General features: G+C 38.4%; 1 protein-coding gene and 1 pseudogene across 18 annotated transcripts in view; one reads left to right on the top strand and one right to left on the bottom strand.

Moving 5' to 3' along the window:
* NRXN1 (neurexin 1) overlaps positions 1–26,902 on the bottom strand; it is a 1,155,776-nt gene that overhangs the window by 850,384 nt on the left and 278,490 nt on the right. The window lies entirely within an intron of this gene.
* Positions 5,283–5,688, top strand: LOC136162924 (protein mago nashi homolog pseudogene; annotated as a pseudogene).

Raw genomic sequence — 26,902 nt, 5'->3', positions numbered from 1 at the left:
CTTAGCATAGAAAGTTAAGCAAAAAAAAAAAAGAAAGTTAAAGGCAACATGAAGTAGTTAGTACAGGAAAAGATTAACTTGCTATCAAAATTACTGCAATAAAAACATTACAAAGGAGTTTTTCTCAAATCAAAAAGTTTTAACTAAATCATAATTTTCTGATTGAATCATCTGGCATTTCTCTATTCACTGCTTTGTGCTTCACATTCTGTCGTCTCAATGAAAGGCAACTACGAGCAGGCATTCCTCAATTGAATATGTGGCTAGAAGGCATCATTTTTAATTAGACAGGCTTCAGAATCCAGCTAGCATGATGGCATCCTGGCTGCATCACTTGCTAGTTCTTCAACTTTGGGCAAGATACTTAATCCCTCTAAATCATGGTTACTCATCCATAAAATGACATTGATAATGGCTTCTACATGAAATTGTTATTGGTAGGATTCAATGAGAAAATGCAAGTGAAGGGCCAGCAGAGTATGTGGTCCATGGTTAGCCCTCAGTCAATGACAGGTATTTTTACATTTATGGATGCCCCTCTGGGAGCTGAAAGGAACTGCCTCAACTTTTCCCTCTATAGAAGCCATTTCTATTGAATGCCTTCCATTCCTTTCATTTCTTTTTCTTCACTTTTTCTTTCCTTTAAGGAATTCAAATCTAACTTGAACAAGGCCTTACTCTTTCTGTCTTGGCATAGCCTGTCATTCTTTACTCACCCAGGGGTTAACAGATGGTGGTGGGAGATATGGTGATAACTAAGACGCACATGGGCAAGATTATAGGATCCTCTCCCCTCACTATCATTGGAACCCTCTAGGTCAGCTTCCTCTTGCTCAGATCACAAGAGTAGCCAACAGCAACTGGACCCTAATGAGTCCCATTCAATTTCTGACTACATCATGTTATCTTGGCATCCAAAGTTATAACTGGACTTTGCTAGTCTGACAAAGTTTTAACAATGGTGGTTGCACAATACTACCTGCCTCAGGGACGTTAAGGGTTAAGGAGACTTCTGGGAACTCATTATATCAATGAAGCAGTGATGTCTGAGTTTCAAGCAATTAGCTCACAAAGGCATTTTTTTAAACAGTCCACTCAGAGACCGGGGGCTGGCTTTCCTTTTTGTTGTTGACTGAGGCCTCCATGGCCAGTAGAGCATTGCTATGCATCATCTCCCTTATCAGAGGCTCTTAAAGCTCAGTTCTAAAGTAACTGTGTTTCAAGGGCAGGACCGTATTCTCCTTCGCTCCTACAGTATCTGCGGAGAGTGTCTAGAAATGAGAAAGACCATTTCAAGAGCTGATCAATACCCTGTTGTGGAAGATAGATGAAGGCAGCGGGTTGAAAGCAGAGTTTAAAAAAAAAAAAAAAGCAGGTACGGGGAACAGCTGAACACTCCAGTTAGCTTCCTTAACCCATTCAGGGTAGCTGGAACCTGCTCACACTTCTGTTTAAGGCAAAGAGAGTAAATTCCAGGAAGTGTGTTAAAGTATACAGATGAACCCCACTCACAGACTCCTCTCACATGCTCTGTGTTCAGAGGAGACTGAGACAGCACAAGGAGGCGTGCAATAGATCATTTAGGTTTTACAGGGATCAGAAAAAGATGACCACAGCTCAGAAGTGGCTTTGTATACAGGCCCTTGGCCTCTAGCTTTGTCTTCTGAATAATTTCTTTCCTGGAATTCAGAGTTTACTTGGTATACTTTTGACTGCTGGGACAGGAGTGGGGAGGATCAGGCTAATGGGAGAATAGGAAGGGAGAGAAGAACATTCACATTTGGGGAAGATGTTCCCCCAATTCCTATAGATCTCTTTGCGAACGTACGAAGGAAACAAGATGCCTCCCTTTTTATTTTCTCTCGTTTTGGGGCACATCATAGATAACCAACTATATCTGCTGGATTTTTGAAGGTTCCACCTCCTTCCCTGGTACTCTTTCAAGTCCATTTCATCTCACCCCAAGGCAGTCTAGATGGTGATATTCCAAGTATGATTCTGATTTCAAAGCCAATGAAGCCAGAGCTAATACATCTAGTCTTTTCTTTCTAAGGGACTTCAATAACTCTTCTTGAGGCATGTCAAGATTCATTTTCTTTGGTAATTTTCTATACTTCATTATCCATGAATGAGCTTTTCCACACAGGTAAAAATAATAATAAAATAACAGTAATAATACCAACGGGGCTTCCCTGGAGGCTTGGTGGTAAAGAATCCGCCTGCCAAGGCAGGAGACAAGGGTTTGATCTCTGTGTCGGGGAGCTCCCCTGGAGAAGGAAATGGCAACCCACTCCAGTATTCTGGCCTGGGAAACACCATGGACAGAGGAGCCTGGTGAGCTACAGCCCATGGGTTCGCAAAAGTCAGAAATGATTTAGCGACTAGACGACAACAACAATAACACCAATCCTTTCATGTGCTAACCTTCTAATTCTTTTATGCACATTACTTCATGTAATCCTATGAACAGCTCTATCACGCAGACAAATTACTACACTGCTTTACAGAAGAGAAAACTGAAGCACCCACGGCTCACAGCTAAGGCTGTGAGCCCAGAGTCTCTTTCCTACAACATCATCAGCTGGGTCCCGGCTGCTGCTGGGCAGCACTGCCTCTGCAGTGACCACAAAGAGCCTTTTATTGTTAACTGTACCTAGTATGCACCATTCACGATATTAAAGATTTCACAAGTATTATTCCACTTAATTTCAAAAACAACATCATCAGCGAGGCTCTGCCCTTACTAAAAGAAGAGAAACAGAGATTTGGCAGGGGTTGGAAGTCAGAGGTCATACAAGCAGTAAGTTACACAAATCAAGACTAGCATCCATGTTTCTCTAACTCCAAAGGCTATAATTTCAATCATCACCCCATCCTGGCCTACCCAACTATTCCTGGACATACAATAGGCCTCCTTTGGCACATGGGGCAGCAGCAGTGAGGTTAAAAACAAGTGTGATTGTGCATTATTTTATTGCTACAATCTCTATGAATAAAATGTCTATTTGATTTTCATTTAACCTCAAAAGAATCTGATCACTGAACAACCATTGAAGAATTATTGGCAATTATGTTCTGTAATTATGGCTCCTGGTAATGACATTAGTGTGCAGCCTTTCATATTTAGTCCTATTAATTAATCCCCGCAAGCCCAGAAAGTGATAATCAATACAACAAAGGCACCACGGTAAATTATAAATAATCCCCAAATCCCTCAAATAGTTTTCAAGCCTCCTTTGGTTTCCTTGGTTTGGACACACTTAGTCTGGAAGCTGGAGGAGTCTGCAGTAACTGATAGCTCCTCATGCAGAATCACCTGTTTCACTAGTGCACCTAATCAGGCAGATGTTTAAAATTAGAGTCCAGATGCCATGACAAAGATACATTTCTGTAGCATAATAAAAATAATTAGCTGGTTGAGTCCAGAGACCCCCAAATCAGAGATACAGCTTTTCAATTCTCCGAGCAATATATTCCTTCAGATAACACCTATTGTCAGGGAGTGCATGGTTTCAGTTTTGCAGAAGCTGAACACAGCTAGTGTGTGAAATGCTGAAAGTTCAACAAAGGAAATTTCCTGATTGCTCAATCTCACAGATAGACAAGATAAACAGGCATACTGACAGTGACGCCAGGAATTGATGATTTATGAAAAACAGGTCTCTGAATCTAATGTTTTTTAAAATCTCCCAATCCATTCTTAGATTTTCTTCCACATACTTTATCAACCACCTACGCTGATACACATTAGATTTCTAAAATGGCTATATTTATATATTTTATCTGAGATAGCTACTGCTATAGTTGTTCAAAGATGCTACAAGCAGCCTCAGAAGTAATCCATTTCAAAAAGATGTAGCACGACAATCCACTCTGCATCATGGATGGAACTAAGCTAGTTGGTTTCTGAGGCCCTGATCTATGTTAGTCTAAAAGTCAAAGACTCCTGTTCTTTTTGCCACAAAGGAAAGAGTCAGAACTTGATCCCTATTGGCATCTCATGTCCTTCCTTGGTTGCATTCTTGTTTTGGATGATTTCCCAGGAGATAGTGAATAACCCTCAGCAGCTGCCCAGTCTCAGAAACCATTTGGGGGGAGGAAACAGAAGCTCAGAATAAATATCTATCAAAGCATCATCGCATCAGATATAACAGAGAACATGGTCATCTTTAAAGGATTCAGAAAGGGGAATAATATGACAAATTTAGACTGAATATATATTGGGTCCTTCAGTAAATAATTGTCAATGGAGAAATCAATCTAACTGGCCATTTACAAGAATTAGTTTATAAATTTATGATACTCAAGATCTGGAAATAGCCGTAAAGGTCATCTGAAGCCATCTTTCCGTTTACAAATAAGGGAGCTGAAAGTCAGAAAGACTAAAGAACTTGGCCAAGGTTACCCAGTAAATCAATGGTTGAAGTAGGCATGGAAGAGGGACATCTAACCACATCATCTGCTGCCACTCTCAAACTGAATGGTTGATTCAATTTTAAAAGTTTTAAAGCCAGAATGATACTAGGCACACTCTTAAGATTTATATTTTAAGATAAAATCTTTCATCTTAACATCACTGATAATCATTGCTAGCATGTCTCCTCCATCTTGCCAGTGAGCAGAATTCAGATGTGAGTAGATATTGGGAGTGTGACCTATACTGCCACACCTTGGGACAGGAGAACTTACCAGGTACTGCAGTTCATATTCTACTGTCAACAACTTTTATCCAAATTCAAATAATGATGATGATGATGATGATGATGATGACAGATGACAATGACAGAAGTCTACAGTGTTTTAAGGCCAGATTTCTTATATAAACTTCAGGGCCCTTATCTGACCAGTCTTCATTTTTTATTTATTTAATTTTTGGTGGTTTCCCTAGAGTTTTACTTTAGATTTTAATTATATATTTTTTGTTTGTTTCAATTACTTACCATCAATTAAGAATTATAAAATTTCACTTTAAATTGGAGTGCTCTTTTCTCATAAGTAGCCACTAAATGTTGAAACATAGGAACAAAGGGAAAGAGAAGGCCAAGCAAGGCAAACCAAAATATTCCTTTCCTGCTTGGCTGAGCAGTGTTGGAGTTCCCAACTCTGCTATAATGTTTCCTTATTCCAGCAAAACAATCAAAATTCCTATACAAGTGACTCTTCTAACCACCACCAAAGTAGCTATACAAGTGCTGATTAACTAGTCTAAGTGAACATGGGTTTCTTTGAAATTAAAAGCAACTTTCAGAGACACAGAGAGGGACTTATGTCTGCATTATTGCATGGGTCACAACAGCAAGTTTAGCTTTGAATTCCTAGAGTCTGAGTTTTGACCTGATAGAAATCAAGATATGCCAATAGCAGTGATTATGAAAATGATGTCATGATCAGAAACCAGCTTAAGTAAAAAGTGTGATGGAGGAACTGAATGGAATAGCTGATGACATTAAAATTCCCAAAGAGGATGATGCTTTTCGGCCTCCTCCCAACCAAGTACAGCGGCAGGAGCGTGAAATTGTCATTGGAGATGAATACATTTCTTCCCCAACATTGAAAATTGGTTCCCTTATTAGTATGAATCAGTCCAAGGATCCAGAAAGCTTATGGGTATTTTATTATCTTCTCTGGGACCTGAAGTGTTTGCTCTTGGGTCTTACTGGATTACACTTCAAGATGAAGCCAATCTAGATTGAATACTGGTGTTGACACCAGTGGGTGGGAGTGGCTGCTTTCAGTGACCATTATCGGGACAGTTTTGTGTATATAAGGGCAATATTCTTCATAAACTATAAATGATTGTCTTTGATAAATGTGTAACCAAAAAGAGCAGTTTTAACTTAACCTCAAAAGGAATATGAAATAAATCTTCAGAATGTCATACTCAACAACTATGCTTCTTAAAGCAAAATATATAAAATGCATTGTCAAGGACAGATACTCTCTCATGAATTATGTTATGGGATTGGCCCTTTCTCTGTTATATTTACTCTTTCTGGTTATACAATAAGAACACATTTGTAGAAAAAGACAAGGCAAAAGAAAATATTCTGACTTAAGAAGAGGGTAAAGGTGGGAGGTGGCACTGGCACCATGGCACTGAGATCTCCCTGAAGGTTCTGAGAGATGGGTCTCTTGTGCAAAGCTGGGCCTGGAGAAGCCTTGCTGCTGATGCTGTTCAGTTGCTAAGTTGCGTCTGACTCTTTGCAACCCCGGGGACTGTAGCACGCCAGCCTTCCTGTCACTCACCATCTCCTGGAGTATACCCAAGGTTCATGTCCATTGAATCGAGGATACTAGCGAACCATCTCAGTGAATTTATTGTTTCCCAAGCATGTTTAATCACATTTAAAGAACTGTTTGCATTGCTTTAAATAAATAATAGCTTACTACTTGAATATTTACTTATTACTTGAATCAGAGGATGAGATGGCTGGACAGCATCACAGATGCAACGAACATGAACTTGGGCAAACTCTGGGAGACGGTGAGGAATAGGGAGGCTGGGCACGCTGCAGTCCATGGGGTCACAAAGAGTTGCATACAGCTGGACGATTGAACAACAACAGCAAAACTTGAATATTTAGTTCACTGAACACTATGATATACATTTACAATTGTGAATGAATAAATTTCTGTTTTCCCTTGAAAGTGGGACTGAGTTAGCAAAGTGCACCCTCTTAAAGAAAGAATTCTCTAGGAATAATTTCTAAGAAGGATTTCATCTTCTCCCAAAGCAGGGCTTGAATAGACACTGGGGGAAATAAACTTCCAAATGATAGCAGCAAAACCCAGCTGTTGGTGCAAGTCACTTTGCCTCGAATGGGAAATAACAAAATCTTGCCAGCAAACATGCAATGGTTGCAATTCTCAGGACAGAAAGAGGGTCCAGCTCACATACCACCTTTTGTAAGTGCAGGCTCATGAAACAGCACGTGGTCAGTGCTCCTTGATTGTACAAAATATGGAAAAGCACGCATGCTCCCCAGTTTCAATGATGGTTCCTGTATTATTTTAGAGTGGAAGAATCTCTCCAAAGCTTTCTAACAGCCTTCTTACCCTTATCCAGAAGGCAGAGGAAAAATAATCATAGAATTCAATGAGACATTTTCCAGATGAAAGATGAACTTAGAATATGAATCACTTAAGCAAAACTTCCTGTAGGTGTTGCTTCTCCAGGATGGTAAGAGAAGGCCCATCAGACCTGTTCTGAGGGGTGAAGCAACACATACTCTATATCACCCAGCATGCTGCCTGGCAAACAGTAAGAACCAGGAAATAGTTACTAGTGAAATTAACTCCAGCCTTCCCACTTCAGAACAGATACCCTGAGCACAGAAGCTGTTAAAGCACTGGTTTATGCAGAGGTTTTTACAATGTTGATTCAAACAGTCCCGTTTAGCTCTGTTAGTCTTAACTCAATTGAATTATTTTATGAAGAAAGTCAAAAACATAAACTCATATAAATTAAAATAGCTAAGTGAATGAGTGAGAGAACCATCGTGGCTCAGTTGTTTCTGACTCGTTGCAACCCCACGGACGGGAACCTGCCAGGTTCTCCATCCATGGAATTCTCCAGGCAAGAATACTGGAGTGGTTGCCATTTCATTCTCCTAAAATAGGTAAAAGGGCACCCAAATCCTCAAGAAACACCAATTCTTTGGCCTATTTATCATCTCCATTTGTATAATGATTCCTTTGCTCCAAAGTTCACAAAGTTTAGCCTTCTGATGATGTAAATATACCTCAAAAGGTATTAACCTCTGCCAATGGAAATAATAATGTAATTGATTTAGTACTATGATTATTTAACATATGAACATGTGCTCATTGAGAAAAAATGATGTCTGGACAACTGACATTGCATTTTTTGCCAAATAACAAGCTGATGTTCATAAAATCTTACTGGAGAGCACCCAATGCTAACTATAGGATTTCAAACTGCTGATTTGCAGAGATGAATCGCGAAGCAATCTACATTGTGTGGCTAATCAGAATTCCCATCCTTACCCATGCTCTGAAAAGAAGCCTAAATTTTTTTATTTGGAAGCCACTGTGAAAAGCTTTCATTAATTTAAATTTCAGAACAGATTTCTCCCCATTATGTGTATTCAACTAAAGGCTTATTAAATACAACGGCATGATAAAAGTGAACAAATAGCAGGTTTTTCCAAAGCATCCATTTTATTTTATTCCAGGATCAGGAGGCATTGAAAATTTAGGGACTGCTGCCACACTTAGAAATCTTTTGAAGACTAGAAGGAATTGGTAATAATTTAGTGATTTCTATTCCTCTACAATTTGTTTAAAAACATGTGATATAAATGACTCCCTGTTCCTTAAAACTGCCCCCAAATTAAGTAATATAATAGCTGCTAATTAGATGCATTTAATTCTAATTTACAAACCATCTTTACTTGTTCTTTGAAGAACTACTATTCAACTGAATCCTATTATATCTGACATGGTTTATTTATTACACTTTATCTGAGGTAAAAAAAAAAGTGCATATCCGAAAAAGCATCATTCTTTAATCCTGATGTTAACTTACTTGTATGCTTCAAAAGTTTAGAGGTTTAATATTATTTGAACTTGGTGAAAAGTATGTAAAGTTTCTCGATTCTGCTTTTCATATTTTGGGGGGAAAAAAGATTCCATTAGGGTTTTCAAGATGACTCAGCTTGTAGAACAAAAATAAGAAAAGGGAATAAAATAAGCCTGAGATGGTATAATTCTCATGATTCTATATATCTTTACAGGAGAGGAACAGGTTTTGAGGAAATGGCAATGGGAAGTAGGCGTGCTGAGCATGTTGAACAGTGAAGGCTCCAGCAAAAACAAATGCGACGTGAGCTGCCCTCCATTAAGGCCAACACAAAAGGAGAAAAGAAAACGACAGAGTCACGAGAGTAGACAACTAACTAACCCCCTCACGTACATCAGAGATTTGTAGTCCAGCCTGGCAGTGAAACGTCAGGGGCTCTGTCACCCACTTACAAGTCAGTGTCACATGATAGACTATTTTTATTAGCAGCATTATTATGACCATTTCCAGTTATCTCTACTCTTCTTATCTCCCTCCTAAAGCTGTTATAAGAAGAGATTACTCAAAAAGGGAAGGAAATAAGTACCCAAAAAGGTTAAAGTAGGAAAAACTGTATGTTTTCAGAAAACTTTGTAAAGACTGATGAAGCAGGGGAATAAAAAGAATAAAATGATTATATCAGGTTCCGTGCAGTCTGACAAGGTAATCCCTAAGTGGGAGAATTTCTTCTCAGCTGCAAATTTCTAGCTGTATATAGAGTGTGACTGACAAGCCACAAACATAAATTAGTGAAACCAAAAGGAAACCATTTGGCAGCTCATTATTTTACCATTTGCTTCATTTCAATAAATTCATGATGACAAGCTGAGGTTAGGGGGAATTCCTAAAGGCATTAATGTACTGGTTTAATTGAAGAATAAAATAATACTACAGGAGAATAAATGGCTTTAATAAACATACTGAATTAATATACCATAAAAGGAAAATAGATAGGTGATTCATGCACTGTTCATTTGAGATTTCTTAAATTATAAAAACAAAAATAACCTTCTCTTTATAAAAAGATAAAGGAAATGCCATTTGGTGTTTTGGTAATCAGGCCTACTTGTGGGATCATTGATCTTCTGATTAGTTATTAATCTTGCTTCTAAGTGATTTTACTATTATAGCATGCTCCTAGCTTAACTTACATACATACATATTCTCTTATTGTTTATTAAAAATAAGTTTATAGCTAACAATATTATCTTGCACACTTAAACATCTGCTAAAAGGATAAATCTCATATAAGTACTCTTACCAGAGTAAAAAAAATGTTAAAGTAAATTTGTAGGAAACTAAATTCAATATGCTACACTTACTAACACAAAGTGAGGAGAATCAGTTGCCTTTTTTTTTTAACCCAAATAATCAATTCCTTGCCCTCAAAAAAACTGCAATTTTCTATATTTCTTATAAAATGGTATAGAATATGAATTACCAGGAAAATTTCCTCTATAGTCTATTTCACTTTGCAGTATGACCATAGTCTGTAATTATAACCATTAATTCAAAGGGAAAATGATTTAAATATATATCAGGCTAATGTGATTTAAGCATATTGTTTTGCTGTGGTTCCTTTCTGGGACTGAATATCAAGATGCAGTCCACTATGCCGAAAGCCTCTAGCTTTCCAAAAACTGAAAGCCTTTGCCAATAAATCACAACTGTTCTACCATATGCCTCTTTGTTCTGCCAAGTATTACCAGCCTGTTCTACTTTTAAGCAAATTTCATTATATTATAGCTCAGAGCAATGCTCATTAAAAAGTATTACTGAAAAATGTCAAGTTGTTTTTATATAGAAATTGGAATTTATTTTCTACTGAAAAGTCAGGTATTTATTGAACACAAGACATTTGTGAAATACTGATCTCATTTCACAAGTCACTTCAAAAATTGTCATTCTCTATCTTGACTGTGAAGGTTCAGTCCACATTATGATTGTCTAAAGCATTTCCTGTCTTGCACCAAGTAACTTTCACTAGTATCTCCCACTGATGCAGATAAACCATGACCTTTCTGGAATTGACCTACTCTCAAATGGGTGGAAAACATTTTCCTTGTTTCTTCACAATCACATTCACATTCATCCTCTCCTTGACCGATTTGCTTTTTTTCATCTCCCAGTCACAGCCTTCTAGATAACGTCATGTTGCAGTCATATTTTAGGTGACTATAAACTTCGTTATAGCCTATTTACTTTAAATAGTATGATACAGTCCAAATAAAGCCAGCCTAGAAATCTCACCTCCACAACTTTTAGTTGCAGTGATCCTTAAAAGTCACTTAACTTCATCTATTAAACAGTGATTACATCCTCCCTTTTCTCTTGAATTCAGTTTGTGAACACAAAAGTCTGTAGTGCATGTTCAAACATTCTGTATCTCATTTACCACAAACCAAACACAAAGCCAGAGAGCTTCATTTTGAAGCACCAAACTCCTTCCTAAGGAACTGTTTCCCTTTCTCTTCAGATGCTAAAAACCCACTTGCCATAATCTGTGAGCCAAACATGACAGGATTAATCTTCATTACCTACTGTAACTGGATTTAACATTCTAGATACAATGAAGAGTCATAAAATGTCAGGCCTTAAACCAGGAGAAAAGCAAGATCTTCTTGCTTCCTCTGAGGAAAAAAGAATGTCTTTAGTCCCCTGAGGAAAATCAGATATACTCAAATGGGGCGAAGGTATATATTTAAGCTAACAAAAACAACAATAGAAATATTTCAATTGTTCTTAAATCTTAGGCCAAATCATTCTGTGAAGACTTGTGGGGCTTTCCTAAATGAAAAGGCCAGACTAGAAGAGGAGCAGAATCATGCATTGAGGTGGCCCTTTCTCTAATATACTACATTTTTATGCAATAAAAGCAGGAAAAAATGGAAATAAAGGTCACTTCTGACATGGTAGAAATGACAAAAGAGGTATCTAGAGAAACAACAAGGAACAGTATAGAGGTGGGATAAGAAAGCAAATAGATGGGGAAACAGTGGAAAAAGTAGCAGACTTTATTTTTTTGGGGCTCCAGAATCACTGCAGATGGTGACTGCAGCCATGAAATAAAAGACGCTTACTCCTTGGAAGAAAAGTTATGACCAACCTAGACAGCATATTAAAAAGCAGAGACATCACTTTGCCAACAAAGGTCCATCTATGGTTTTTCCAGTAGTTATGTATGGATGTGAGAGTTGGACTATTAAGAAAGCTGAGCACCGAAGAATTGATGCTTTTGAACTGTGGTATTGGAGAAGACTCTTGAGAGTCCCTTGGACTGCAAGGAGACCCAACCAGTCCATCCTAAAGGAAATCAGTCCTGAGTGTTCATTGGAAAGACTGATGGTGAAGCTGAATACTTTGGCTGAATACTTTGGCTGCCTGATATGAAGAGCTGACTCATTTGAAAAGACCCTGATGCTGGGAAAGATTGAAGGCGGGAGGAGAAGGAGACAGACAGGATGAGATGGTTGGATGGCATCACTGACTTAAGGACATGAGTTTGGGTAAACTCTGGGAGTTTGTGATGGACAGGGAGGCCTGGCATGTTGCAGTCCATGGGGTCGCAAAGAGTTGGACATGACTGAGCTACTGAAGTGAACTGAACTGAAGAAAGAATAGGCTCACCTAATTTGTCTTGCTAAATGTTATGAAGAGACTTAACTGTGAGCAGAACTGGGAGCTGGGTATCTGTATAAAACCCTCAAGGCATTTCTTCACCTTTTCTTTTGCTTCAATCTCTTTCCTTCCCACAGGGATCTTTCTCTAGTTATTGTCTATCTCCTTAGCAATGAGAGAAGGGAGGTTGGCCAAATCATCCATCATGAATCTGTCACCCCTATTCTCTAGGTATGGCTTCACCTAAAATAAAATTATAAGCATACAACTTTACGTCTCACAAATATAGGGGTGATAAGGAAGCTCAGAGTAAAGTAGGGTGCAATCTGGCTGCCAGTATAGAAATTATGATCATTTAAATGTGCTGAACCACATTTATTTAGAAAGAGCTCAAACAGAATGATAAGAAAAATACTAAGACTCTATGAGACAAATAAGTACAATCACTTTCAATAATCTATTAAGAGATACTTATCAAGAGCCTAAAAATGTTCATACCCCTTGTCCTATTAGTTCACACCAGGAAATCAACCTAGAGAAACAGCATTTTCTGCACAAAAGTTTTTACTGCATAATTATTTAGAAAAGAAAAATTTTGTAAAAATCTGAAATATTCAACAGTAGTAAAATAATAAATCAGTAATAAATAGGCAGTTTATTTTAATATTTGTGTAATAGAAAAATATTAATATTTTGATACGTTAAGATGAACATGATCTCAAAGTGTTTGGTTTATGTTATACACATAGAAAGACTGGGGCATCAAATCAGGATCTAGCCATGCTGGAATTATAGTTACATTTTACTTTCCTCCTTTGAGCATTTTTGGCTTGTTCCTAATAAAATCAATAAATATTGTGTCATTATAAAAATAATCCATACCTGTTGGCTATTTATGTGTTAAAATGGAAAGCCTAATCTTTAGGAGGAAGTTTGAAAAATGGCTGTGCTGCTGGAGCGAAAGAATGCTTTAAAGAGAAGAAACATGGCATACTAATGTGAGAAAGTCTGTTTTGTTTTTAAGTGGGATGGTTTTCTTGGTGACATGCTGAAGTCAATCTTTTTCCTCCTGAACGACAGGATTTCTGTATTAAAGTGTTAGTATGAGGAGACAAATAGTGCCTCTCAAATGTGCAGAGAAGCACATTCAGTAACCAACCACAGGATTCCACAGAAATCATGAAGCCCACCATGCAAGTTCAGGTATGTGAGTTAAGAAGGAACAGTTATGGAATAATAAAGAAAGGGGTAAGGCAGACACACAGACCAACACGTAGAAGGTGACATCTGTGGAAGATTAAAAAAAAAAAAGTATAGGAAAGAGTGCAGAAAAGAAAGGAGAGAAAATTGATGATATTGTAACCAAACAGAATGTGGCATGTGCAAATGACACTAAAGAAAAAGAGAATAAGTTTCATATTTCTCATTATACATACAACATATTCCTCTATAAAAAGTTCTCAATGAAGCATTTAAGTAAATACTGCTTGGTAACATAAGTAACACCTGGATATAGTATAGTAATACCAGGCAAACCTAGCAATTATCTCATCATTAAAATAATACCCTAATGCTGATGGTCTTTGAAAGGATATGCCCAAGAAAAAGTTGAAGAAGACAAGGCTACTGGAAGAGGATGCAACATGAGGTCTCACTATTCCCAAGAACTGGAACTTCTTTCCAATATCAGCCCGTAAGATCTGACACGCTCAAAAGGGAGAGGACAACAAACAGAATGACACCATCATCACTGTCTAAGCTGATAGAATTCTTGTATTTTTTAGATTGGAGTAGATAGCTCTCTTGTATTGCTTTATTGCAGAAGTATCTAGAGTCTGCAGTTGGAGATTGGTGAGGTTCTTACCCATCTGAGAATTTCAAGTTTCTCTAAAACGAAAATGAGACACAGAAATAGTTTAACAAATACAAGGACCAAACCCAACACTTCAAAGCAAATGCCCCTTTCCTAGATTCAAATATGTTGGATTTTCTTTTCCTTATGCTTCATGTCATCTCATGGCAAAGCTGCAACTCTGATGCTTAGAACTGTGGACGTTTACTTTCTAGTTACCAAGATTAATTAGCTAAAAGATCAAATCTAGATGTTAATGAAAGTGAAAGGTTTATCTAACATTTAATGCCTCGGAATTTTATTCATTAAAGAGCAAGAAACAAAGGTTGATTATATCTTCCTTCTTATAAGTTATTTTAGAATAACCTTTATTCTGCCATTCCTTCCCCCAAAAATGATTTATGTTGATAGCATTCTTTGCTGCTTCTCTGTTTCTCTTTCCAGAACAATATGACCATTTTCTCCCTCTTTTGTCCACACTGGTTTTAGGCAGATCAACTTCACGTTAGGAAACAAAAACTAAAAAAAAAAAAATCATTTTTGAGTGCTCTCATTCATTTATCTTCACCAAACTAATCACAAAACTATACTTTCAAGACCACCAAGTAATATGAGCGTGGTCTATTCCAGCGTGAGAATTCTTTCCAAGGCAGTTTGGAGCTAATTCACTGGGTTGATTGGTAAGTCAGCTCTTCATGCCATAAAATGATTATGGCCCAAGGGAACATATCATAAAACTAAGCACAATGGTTTTTAAGTTATTAAACAGTATGAGGATTATCTTCAAAGCAAAAATTTAAAAAAAATCAATCAGCATAAATATGGGAGCAATAGTGTGCACAGGTGACTTTTAAACCAGAAAATCGTTTTCAATAATTTCATTAGGGATAAAGGGACAAATTTGGGATGTGGGATTAACAGATAAAAGTACTATACATAAGATGGATAAGTAACAAGGATTTACTGTATAGCACGGGGAGTCATAGGACATCCATAGAGGTTCATCAGTAAAGAATCCGCTGGCAATACAAGAGACATAGGAGACTCGGGCTGATCCCTGGGTTGGGAAGATCCCCTGGAAGAAATGGCCAGTATTCTTGCTGGGAAAATCCCATGGACAGACGAGTCTAGTGGGCTGCAGTCCACAGGGGTGCAGAGTCAGACATGGCTGAGCCCGAGCACAGGGAATTATAGTCAATACTTCAACAAATGAACAAACAAACCTCATCATAAAAAAGTCACCTTTAATAGTGAAATATTGGGGGTAAATCACACATTGCCTATATATGTCAAGATAATGAATACCACTTATACAAATATTTGTTTGTTTGCTTAAGAGCAGAGTTTGTAAATGTTACAGTACATTCGGCACAGTGTCCTGCTGACTAGTCAGAAGTGGAGCTGATGGGAGCCTCACACTCAGATCTCCTGAGCTCTGACGTTTCACATTTTGGAATGTGTTCTACATAAGGAATATGTCATCTCAGCCCAGGCTTCTAGTTAACTTACACACTGGCATAAAATAAGAGGCATTGGGTGGGAAGTCAGTCACCAATTTTGTCACCATTTTGGCACGATTCAGGAAAAATCAATTAATCAGTCTGCATCTTAGCTACTGAATCTATCAGATAAGATAAGCAAACAGGGGGGAAGAATTCAATGAGAGTGCACGACTAGGCTCACTGGAAATGATGTAGTGTGAAAGTTCAAGGCACAGTTATGAAAGCACTGATGTGTCAGGAACACGGGTAGATTTCAGAATAATTCCTTGCGGTCTAGTTTTGCTTTCATTAAGGAGATGTGGGTAAATATGCTTATGAAATTTCATTCTGTGGATAGCAGAGATGAGGACACCAGGACCAAGAGTTTTATCAATTAATCTGGAACTTTCTCAGACCAGTATTGAGCACTATCAATCGAACTGACCTGTGTGTGTGGGCTAAGTCACTTCAGTCACATCCAGCTCTTTGCAACCCTATGGACTGTAGCCTGCCAGGCTCCTCTATCCATGGGATTCTTCAGGCAAGAATACTGCAGTAGCAAGAATCCTTCCATCTCAGGGCTCGAACCTGTGTCTCTTATGTCTCCTGCACTGGCAGACGGGTTTTTTTTTTTTTTTTTTTAACCATTTAGGATCAAACTAACTAACCTGGGTTTCATTTATTTAATGAATACCTGATAAAGGTCATCAGAATGAGGATCATTCCCAGAGCCTATCTAGCAATACCAGTTAACTGGAGGAATGGTGCTCTCCACTTGCCAAGTCTCAGGAAGCTGCCTCTAGGAGAATTATAGCTTTGGCACAAGCAGATAAACTCAGATTACACTTCAGGAAACTCTATTTAGTGGTGGCTGCATATAGGTCATTTAAAAAAAAAAAATCTCCCTGCACACAACCTGATCCTGTACTGCTCAAACACGTCAATAGTTATGATTCATTACTCTTCAAAGGTCTCAAGTTGGAGCTCAATATTCCACTGGGAGCTTGGAAAATGAATCTGTCCCTTCACTGAGTTATTAGACAAGTTTCAACACATCTTTTCATCAGCATGAGAGAGTCCAGAAAACCCAGCCTCTGTAAATTCAGAGAAGGAACCTTGCATTTTACAGCACATGGAAAGGGTGTTAGTCACCATTATTTGCTTCAACTATAGGCCTCTGATCAAGCCCCCATCTTTTCTGTTACAACACTTCTCCCTACCAGTCAAATCTTACCTATTCCCCACACCTAGTTGGAGTCCCATCTCCTTTACGAAGACTCCTCTAATGAGCATTTACAGTTAATAGTACTGCACCATGCTAATTTCTTAGTTTTCATAATTATACTATAGTTCTACAAGATGTTAGCTTCTGGGAAACTAGATGAAGGATAAAGGGTGTGCATGCTGATTCACTTCAGTTGTATCCAACTCTTTGTGATCTTTTGGACTATAGCCACCAGGCTGCTCTGTCCATGGAATTCTCCAGGTAAGAATACTGGAGTGGGTTGCCATGTCCTCCTCCAGGGGATCTTCCCAACCCAGGGACTAAACCTTTGTCTCTTATGTCTTCTTCATTGGCAGGCAGCTGAATGCTGAAGAATCGATGCTTTTGAATTGTGGTGCTGGAGAAGACTCTTAAGAGTCCCTTGGACTGCAAGGAGATCAAATCAGTCAATTCTAAAAGAAATCAACCCTGAATATTCATCAGAAGGACTGATCCTGAAGCTCCAATACTTTGTTTGGCCACCTGGGGCGAAGAGCCAACTCATTGGAAAAGACCGTGATCTGGGAAAAATTGAGGGCGAGAAGAGAAGCAGGAGACAGAGGGTGAGATGGTTGGATGGTATCACTGACTCAATGGACATGAGTTTGAGCAAACTCCAGGAGATAGTGAAGGACAGGGAGGCCTGGTGTGCTGCAGTCCATGGGGTTGCAAAGAGTCAGAGAAGCCTGACCAACTGAACAACAACAATGAGGGACAGTCTCTCCTCTGGTGGGCTATACAAAGCTGCTGTGAGGCTGCTCTCCCCACTTAAATCACCTCTATTTCTGCAGCTTCTTTTTTGCTAGGTTATCATGTACTCTAACCATACTTACCCTCACCCTGCAGCCTGTCTTTAAAAAGAAAAAAAGTTTCTGAGAGGCCCTAAATACATATCTCATATACCAACAGTTTAAAAAACAAAACAAAACCTGTAGCTCATTATAGCAGTGACTTTCAATTGTGTGTGCCTATGTGGCGGGGACTGATGGGACCTCAAGTCTCTAAGGCAGGTGAGATAGGCACGGTGGGTGGGGCATTTGTAACATGACATGTCCTCTCCTGGCTGCCTTACCTGGAGGTGAGCTTCTCTGCTCAGTCATTACCTCTGTTTATTCACATTGTCCCAGTCACTCAAACTTCTTATATTTCATTTAACATTCTCCCAACTATCGTCCTAATCGTGACCTCAACCAGCCAACCAACTCTCTGCCTTGCTTGCTGAGTGATCTTTGAAACTGTAAGCCCAATTCTGTCCTAAGTCCTTCAGTATTAAGTCCTACAGTGTCTCTCCACCCACTTTTCACTAAAGTTCAAGCTTCTCAGCAACACCGAGGCTACCCCTTCTGTTCTGACCTTTCGGAGCGTTCTAGCCCTTACTCTCGCCATCCTCTGATCACCTCCTCTTTCCCTAGCCCAGCGCTTGTCCTGCAGAATCATGTGCACTTCTCTAAATGGTACTGCTCATTTCTTTGGAGCTTGTGCACAGGCCATTTTCCTGGCTGACGCTTGCTCTACCTTGCCTGACTAAATAGGCCACTTAGCTTCTGCTCTTTAAGACTCTCTTCCTTATCACTTCCTCCCAGTGGCTTCCTTTGACCTCAGAAGGGCTTTTCAGAGGCCCCCCCCCCTTTCCTTTTCCTTTAGCGTTAAATCACCATGATCTTTATCACAATATACCACACACTAATTACTTGTTTAGCTTCTGTCACCATCTCACATCTCACTGGACTATCAGCTCTCCAAGCCAAGGAAGGTGTTTTATTAGTTGTTTTTTGTTTTTCTTTTCTTTTTCCTCTTTGGTATGCTCAGTGTCTGGCATTGCCTTCAGCACTAGGGAATGACAGAATGAACATGAATGGATGAATGAGAAGGCATTTCAAAAAGCAACAAAAAGTAAAATGAGTCTGTGCACTATAATGGAATGATTATGAAAATACACCCAGCAGTTTTGTGAATCTCGACAAACCAAACTACTTTAGGGCCAGCTTATCCAAATTTGTAGTAAGATTATTAATATCACTCTTTACCTACTTCTCAAAGTTTCTGTGAGAACAGACTAGTGTCTGTAATTAAAAGCTATATGATGTTACTATCAGTTAATCTCAATTGGTTACTTCATTTCCTGACTGTCCCACACATTCCCTGGACCATGTATTTTCAACTGCAGGGTCAGAGAGAGCTGGAATCAGGTCTGTCTGACATTTTATGAATAATTATCACTTACTTAACTTTTACAGATGTCATTTTTTTTTCATCTGTGAAATAATGATGACTTTACTATTGGTTTTTGTGACTATTATTCAAAAAACTAAGATCATGGAATCCAGTCCCACCACTTCATGGCAAATAGATAAGGAAACAATGGAAACAGTAAGAGATTTAACTTTCTTGGGCTCCAAAATCACTGCAGATGGTGACTGTAGCCATGAAATGAAAAGACACCTGTTCCTTGGAAGATAAGCTATGACAAACCTACACAGCATATCGAAAAGCAGAGATATTACCTTGCCGACAAAGGTCCATGTAGTCAAAGCTATGATTTTTCCAGTAGTCATGTATGGATGTGAGAGTTGGACCATAAAGAAAGCCGAGTGCCTAAAAACTGATGCTTTTGAACTGTGGTGTTGGAGAAGACTCTTGAGAGTCCCTTGGACTGCAAGGAGATCAAACCAGTCAACCCTAAAGGAAGTCAGTTCCGAACAATCGTTGGAAGGACGGATGCTGAACCTGAAGCTCCAATACTTTAGCCACCAGATGTGAAGAACTGACTCATTAGAAAAGGCCCTGATGCTGGAAAAGACTGAAGGCAGGAGGAGAAGGGGATGACAGAGGATGAGATGGTTGAATAGCATCTTCAACCTGATGGACATGAGTCTAAGCAAGCTCCAGGTGTTGGTGATGGACAGGGAAGCCTGACATACTGCAGTCCACAGGGTCAAAAAGAGTCAGACACGACTCACAACTAAGTGTCTAAACTGACTGAACTGATGGGTAATACATATAAAATACATACCTTAACTAATGCCAAACACTAATAACAGCTTAAGTAAATGATTCTTCTTCCTCTTCAAAGTATTATATTATAGCCGGTGCCTAATAAATACTGGATGCATTAAAATTAACTAGCTAAAATTTGTTTTAATATCTAGGAACCAAAGTTCCAACTCTGCTTCTTGGCCAACACATGAAGGATGGAAAGGAAGGAGCAAGACACAGAAAGATTAGTTTTCCTCTAGCACATGTCAGAGTTCCCCATTTTTGTCTTGCAACTCTGCTGTTGAAGGTGATATTTCATCCTATGAAGTTGGTTATGAGATTTCCTATACAGAGTAATGAAAAAGCCTGTAACAGCTAGTGACCTGCCTTCCCTGCTGTTTCCTCCACAGAATAATTTTGCCATAAAAAATAAAGGGGACATCTCCTTTTATTGAATTATGACAAATTTTCAACTGACTTGGAACTTAGGAGTGTCCTACTTTCCCCTCCAATGACTCTCCTACCGTGATGACACGTGACACATCCCAGGGAAGCATCAGAACTAAAGAGAAGGTTAAGACTGTGCCACATCCATCAGCGCTTCTTTTGCTTTAAGAAGAACCGACCCTCCCGGTCATCACCTCAGTCTGTCTCTTTCTGTTCTCAGGATTCTTTTATTCCTCTGGCTAAGGGGAGATTTACAGGCAAAAGCCCATGCAGAGCAGCAGAGACATCAAATATCTCCCTCCCATCTCTCTCTTTCCCTCCCAGTAATGCATACATACATACATACATATATATATATATATACCCATTCATATATATATATATATATATATATATATATATATATGCAATATATATAATGTCAACTATGTGCCAGTCACTGAGGAACAAACAAAGACTGCCCCTATGGAATTATAGGAGAAGATGACATACAGCAAATGTGTTCCTAAATAATTCTAAGTTGAACAAAGGACAACCAAATCACACTTAAAATGTGCCAGTGATACACAATCTCCACAGCTGAGTTTTACAAACAATATTCTTTTTGGAGACTGGCAATCCTTTAGCACCCACCTCAGCTTCAGCTACAGAAAAGTTGGAGATGAGAACTGCACTGAACATTTACTGTGACAATGTGCAGAAACTCTGCAGTGTCCTTTTCAAGTATTTTTATGTGGCAGTCACTGACAGCCCAAAATGCCTACATGCTAGCATGCTTATCATTATACCAGTTTTACAGATGAGAAAGCAGAGCATTTGAACACTAAGCCCCAAATCATGCTGTTGGCAGATGGCCTTGAACTCCGGCACCCAGCCTGTAGAGCCTGTGTGCACAGATAGACTAGGACGCATTGTCTGCAAAGGTGGCTCACTGAAGAAGTGAATAAATGAGCATCATGAACCTGAACATCAAATCACAGAAACACAACTCAGGATCAATAAATTGACAAAGTGCTCAAGAGCTTGATTTGTTATATTCCTAATTTTTCAGTAAATGATGGAAATAAGTCCCTCATCCCCTAGAGTATCACAGCTGTAACACTTACTGCTGAAGATGTGAATCCTGTATTTATAAACTCGAAGAGAACTTCTCTCAAAGGTCAACTGTCTGTAAGTTGCTATAGTGAGTGATTAAATGAACGAGATACCTGGTAACTTTCTGCTTCTCCTTGTTTCAAAACACAGATTTGTGGGAAAAACACAGGTATCAGACCAGCTCCTATGAAAATTATTCTGACAAACCTAGAGATAAGTTCTTTCCAAGAGAGTAATTTAACTATCCTGAAGGACACAGGAAGCAAAATATTTATTTGAGGTGGGAAAAATTACATTCTTTCCTTCTCTTATTCTAGTAGACTCTACCAGGTTTTCCTGTGTCCATAACTCTGTTCATTTTAAAAGAGAGAGAACCTAAACTTTCTAGAATGTAACATAACTTCACTAGGTTAACCATGGGGAAATGTAACCTTAGAGGGAGAGTAAGGAGGATAGGGAATCCTCTCAGACAGAAGGGAGACAAATGCAAGCCGTCAATTGGAAAGGGAAAGTATCATCCGAGGGACATATCCATCTTTTCTCATTTCTACTTATTTTCTTGTCATCACCACTCTAGGGAAGGGAGGAGTAGGAGATTTCCTGCCAATCAATGCTTTAGTACCAACTGAAGGCTGGTGATTGTAACTGCATTCTGTATCCTCTATACAGATTCAAGGGAGGGGCTTACTGAGGAGACAATTCATACAGGACACAAATGATGATGTCTCTGCATGTAGTGACAAAGCCAACTGGAACCCATGGATTCAGAATAGCATGGAACTTGAACAGTATTTCAGTCATGCTTCTTGGAAGAATTTCATAAAAATCTGAGTATCAGACTGGAGGGTTTTAGAGATGGAGGCAGGTGAAAACAATAATAAAAACAGTGAGAATGTTTTAAGCTTTCAGAAACTCAAGAGAGCAGAAGATATGAGACAAGAATGGAAAGATACTGACATATAAAATAGATGTGTACTAGCAATATCTTTAAATCTTTGCCATTGATCACATGAGAAATCAAAGTTAACAGTCTCATGTGTCTTTCTACCCAGAGGGAGGAAGGAAATTTTGAATGACCTGGCCTTTTTTATCCGGGCAGATAATTAGACAATTAGTGCTCATCATGAGCTATAACAAAGCTCTCGACTGTCATGAATCACAGTCATGCTCAGTTTAAAAGAAGCTTCATAAGAATGAACTGCTTTTTAAAGAATACATTGGTTTCACATTCCTTCCAGGAACCACAGAAATTAGGGAGAACTAGGGAAGTGAGATTTCTATCCATCAGAAAGAACAGAGATGATATTTAACATGCTTGGCTAAGCATCTTCCCTATGATTTATGGGTTGAGGTATTGCTTACATGGATGAGATAGGGTTGAGGTGAAGAAACTGAAATCATGATCTGAGAAGTACCTATAACAGAGGCACCAAAACTGCCTACGAAAATGCATATCCTGGCTAATTCTAAAATACTGACTCTCAGAAGAAAGTCCTCCAATTTTTTTATTTTTAAAAAATCTCCCTCCCCAGGGACTGACAGTATCCTTAAGTGAAGCAATAGAGGGCAGAAAAATCCACATGGGTAGATGGGGTAGGCAAAACAGGGTTACAGGTGTCTAGAAACCAAACAAGGCTACAGGATTTAACAAAGTTACCCAATACTTCTAGTGTAAATAATGAAATATGTTGGACTTAATCTCACACGGAACGAGATGACATCACTTTAACATGGTTTGTTGTTGCATAATCTCACTTATGAACATTTTAAGGGTATTTCTTTTGGATAAACTCCCACGGTTAGATAAACTCCACAAAAACCAATCACCATGGTCACCAAACGGGGTCAATTATTGGGACTATATTGTTTCTCCACTGCAGATATACAGATTACAAAGGTCCTCATACTGGACAGGGTAGAAAGTCCAGCATCACTAAACACTCAGCAGTATACTAATTAGTGAAAGTCATAACTGAATAAAACAGTACTGGGAGATTTATCTAAAGGAATGAACCAATACCTTTGCCCATAACAGCCATTTCAAGAGTGGGAAAACCACTGAAAAACACCTGAATAAAAGTAAAGTTAATTAAGTAACTTGAATACAATGACTAGATGAAGGACTTCTGTTTTCTGAATATCCTGAGAATTTGGGCAACTGCATTAGTTAATTTCAAGGTGCCCACAAGCTGATGCCAAGTGTCCAGGGAATTTGTTCAAATCCTGCCCAGTCAAAGTCGAGAGATAACACAGCCATCACAGCCACAGGGGAAAACACATGAGCACTTTAACAGTATCTGCCTTAAATTTAAAAATGCCCTAGATTGTACAGTGGTATGTATTTTCAAGTGTACTACTTTAGTTGGTTTCACACAAGAATACATCTTTATTATTCCAGCATCTTGTACCATAGTCATTTTTATATCTTCTTTCCCAAATAAATTATAAACTTGACTGTAGAACGAATGAACAAATTTTAAAATCTAAAGTGTCCAGTATTTGGGTAACATCATAGTACACATCAAAAAATCCTTCTAAATGTTTATTTGGTGGACAGGATTGTATCAGACATTTCAATGAGCACTAATGTAGTAACTACTAGTTTTCTGGCACTAAGCTAAGGCACTGGGGACAAAAACATGAATAAAAAATAGTTCCTGCCCTTGAGAAGGTCACAGTCTAGTAGAAAAGAAAATCTCTGAATGTATTACAATGTTATGGTAAATGTCTTTGCTAAACAACAAATATTCCTTGAAAATGAACAGTTTCTTGAATAACGCATTCAGATTTTCATGTTTGTTTGAATTTAACTATGCAATGTAATTTACATTATTAATGCATTCTAACTGGGCATACATGTAATACAAATAGTAGAATGTAATTAAAGCTTGTTTTATTATAAATATGCCCAAATACATAGCTGCACACTAAAGAAACACTGAAAGAATTCAGAGTTATAATTGTGAGTGTTGAATTATATCAGGTAGTATAATTCTGGCTTATAATTTATCATACTCTCATTTGTTGATATAAAGACAAATTATTTTAAAAAACACTAACTGTACTTCTAATTCTAAACATGATTTCTTCCCTATTTCTGCCCAGACCCGAGGGTTGTGCATTTTCAGAAATGTGCACCCAACTCCTTTTCTCATGAATCTGATGTGAGAAGGAATATTGAGACCATTGTTTGGGATTCTTTGCAGTCTTTTTCTTACCAAGTGTAAGAAGTATGTAAAATGTTCTAATGAAAATGGTATTGAGCTCAGACATAAGGAGGTAAAAATCTTAGCTGAAAATGGTAACTAATGGAAAAAATAACTAATAGATAACTTCAGACAAGAAGCCAATTCTATTTACGCTCTGTTTGTTTATAACAGAAAAGCACTTAACTAGAAAGTCTCTAATGTCACCTCTTGCTTTAAGACTCAAGGATTCATTGATGGCAGTATCCTCAGAGATTTTACATGAGAGAGACAGCTGGTTACAGCTGGGTCATTGACAATCTAGTGAGACTCACATACTGAGAATCCACAGCTCCCTCAGCTTTACACCCATCAGCCACTCTCTCATCCAATTCCCAAAAGGCACTTGGATTCAGGAATCTCAGCTGGCCAAGCGACAAGCACAGAAAACAATAACCACATGTATCCACCAATAGCCTGAACTTGATGACCAATACTTCTATTGAGATTTTTAGAACATGGTCTCAGCTATCTAGCTTCCTGGAAAATAAAGCTGGTGGCAAGTGTTAACAACTTAAGTTTCCCTAAACACAGGTAGAGGAAAAACTGTAAATTTTTATTTCACATCAATTCTTCAGGTTTTGGCATAGATGGGGGATATACCTATGACTTCTATGCTCTGCTTTATTAACTTTTTTTTAATTTCATGTATCATTTTTCAGATTTATTCAGGTGTATACATTGATCATGACACTTCTCTGCATACTTTTTTTTTTTTTTTTTTTTTTTGCTGCACAGTATATAGGATCTTAATTCCCCCACCAGAAATTGAAACCACATTCCTTGCATTTTTCGGAAAGGCAGAGTCTTAACTATTGGGCCACCAGGAAGACCCTGGGTTCAGCTTTAGATGCCCCTTTTCCATGCCACTCAATTATCTTGCATTAGACAGAACCAAAGGTATTTCTTCCAATTCTACAGAGCAGCCCCTGAAATCTGCAGTTAAGTAACAACAGGCCAAAGCAAGCCTACTGGATCACAGATGGGTTATCCAACTCAATCATAGACATTCCCTATTTTCCAGCAAGGAAACCGTCTATCTCTCTAATGTACCAACAGCATTCTCGGGGCAAGGTCTGGTTTCTCTGGATATCTTATCTTATTTGTAGACATATTATAAATTTTTGTAAATGCAAATGTAGTAAAAAAAAAAACCAAACAACAATGCAGAGTGGCATGTTTAAAGAGATGAAGTGAGAAATTGCTTTCTCTGTATTTATTTTCCCAAGGCTTCTCATCTCTTTGCAGAATGAGATTCCAGCTTTAGAGACATTAAGAAACCAGTAACCATGGGACACGTTGCCTGGAAACAGCCTGATTACAACCAACTCACTCAGCTATGAGGAAATTCTACCTGACCCTTTAGGACCATTTGTCAAGCCTTATTATGATGATAAAGAAAATTTATACTTTTGTAAAGCCTTCAAAAATTATTGCCATGAAACTGAGAAATCTGGGCATCTGCTCTGGGGAAGAAATGGGAAGTTAATATGACCATCCAGTGTCAAAATTTGACAGCCAGGATGAAAATAAAGAAAAATTAGTTCAGCACCATGCACAGAATTCAGAAATCAAAAACCCAAACCCAACGCTGAGCAAATCATGTCTGGGAATTGCACTGTCTGCCATGGAGGTTAGAAGCCAAAGCAGTCAGAAAGTCACTAACAAAGGGCATTAGTATTCTGCAGCAGTGCTGCGTAACTTGTACTCCCTCGTACATCTACTGCAGAACTTTCAATCAGAGGCTGCCATTAACAGCTGCTTTGAAACATACACCAGTTGGTTCTGTCATGCCCTGACAGTTGGACAAGATTTGTCAGGGAAATCACATTATAAAAACATTGCACAAGTTTAGCAAAATCTAAGAATGTCTACACAATTTTTTAAAATCATTAATGATCAGTCTCAGAAAATAAGACAGTTTTTTTTTTTTACTTTAGTGGAATAATGTTTTACAGCTCCATGACTATGTGCATATGTGTGTGCATAATTATAGATAGATAGCTAAACATATAAATAAATAGATTTTTATTCATTCAACAAAGAGGGATTATAAGGACACAACAGAGAATCCTGGTTCCACTAAAAGATTTATCTTGCTATTGATCCACTCACAATTGCATTAGACTATGGTGCATCTCACAGGACAGCTCAGATGTGGCCTGGGACCCACCTTAATACAAGTTTTGCCACTGCTTGAATCCATGATCAATTTCTAGGTGCATCTATTACACTCTGACTGGAATATAGGGATGTTTCCCTGGTGGCTCAGACAATATAAGGATGCATGTTTCAGCAAAACTCAGCCATTGCTGTTTTGAACTAAATTATGTTATCTCAGTT

Source organism: Muntiacus reevesi, chromosome 3 (genome assembly GCF_963930625.1).
Source record: "Muntiacus reevesi chromosome 3, mMunRee1.1, whole genome shotgun sequence".
Lineage (NCBI taxonomy): Eukaryota > Metazoa > Chordata > Mammalia > Artiodactyla > Cervidae > Muntiacus > Muntiacus reevesi.
This window is presented reverse-complemented; position numbering and strand designations above follow the sequence as displayed.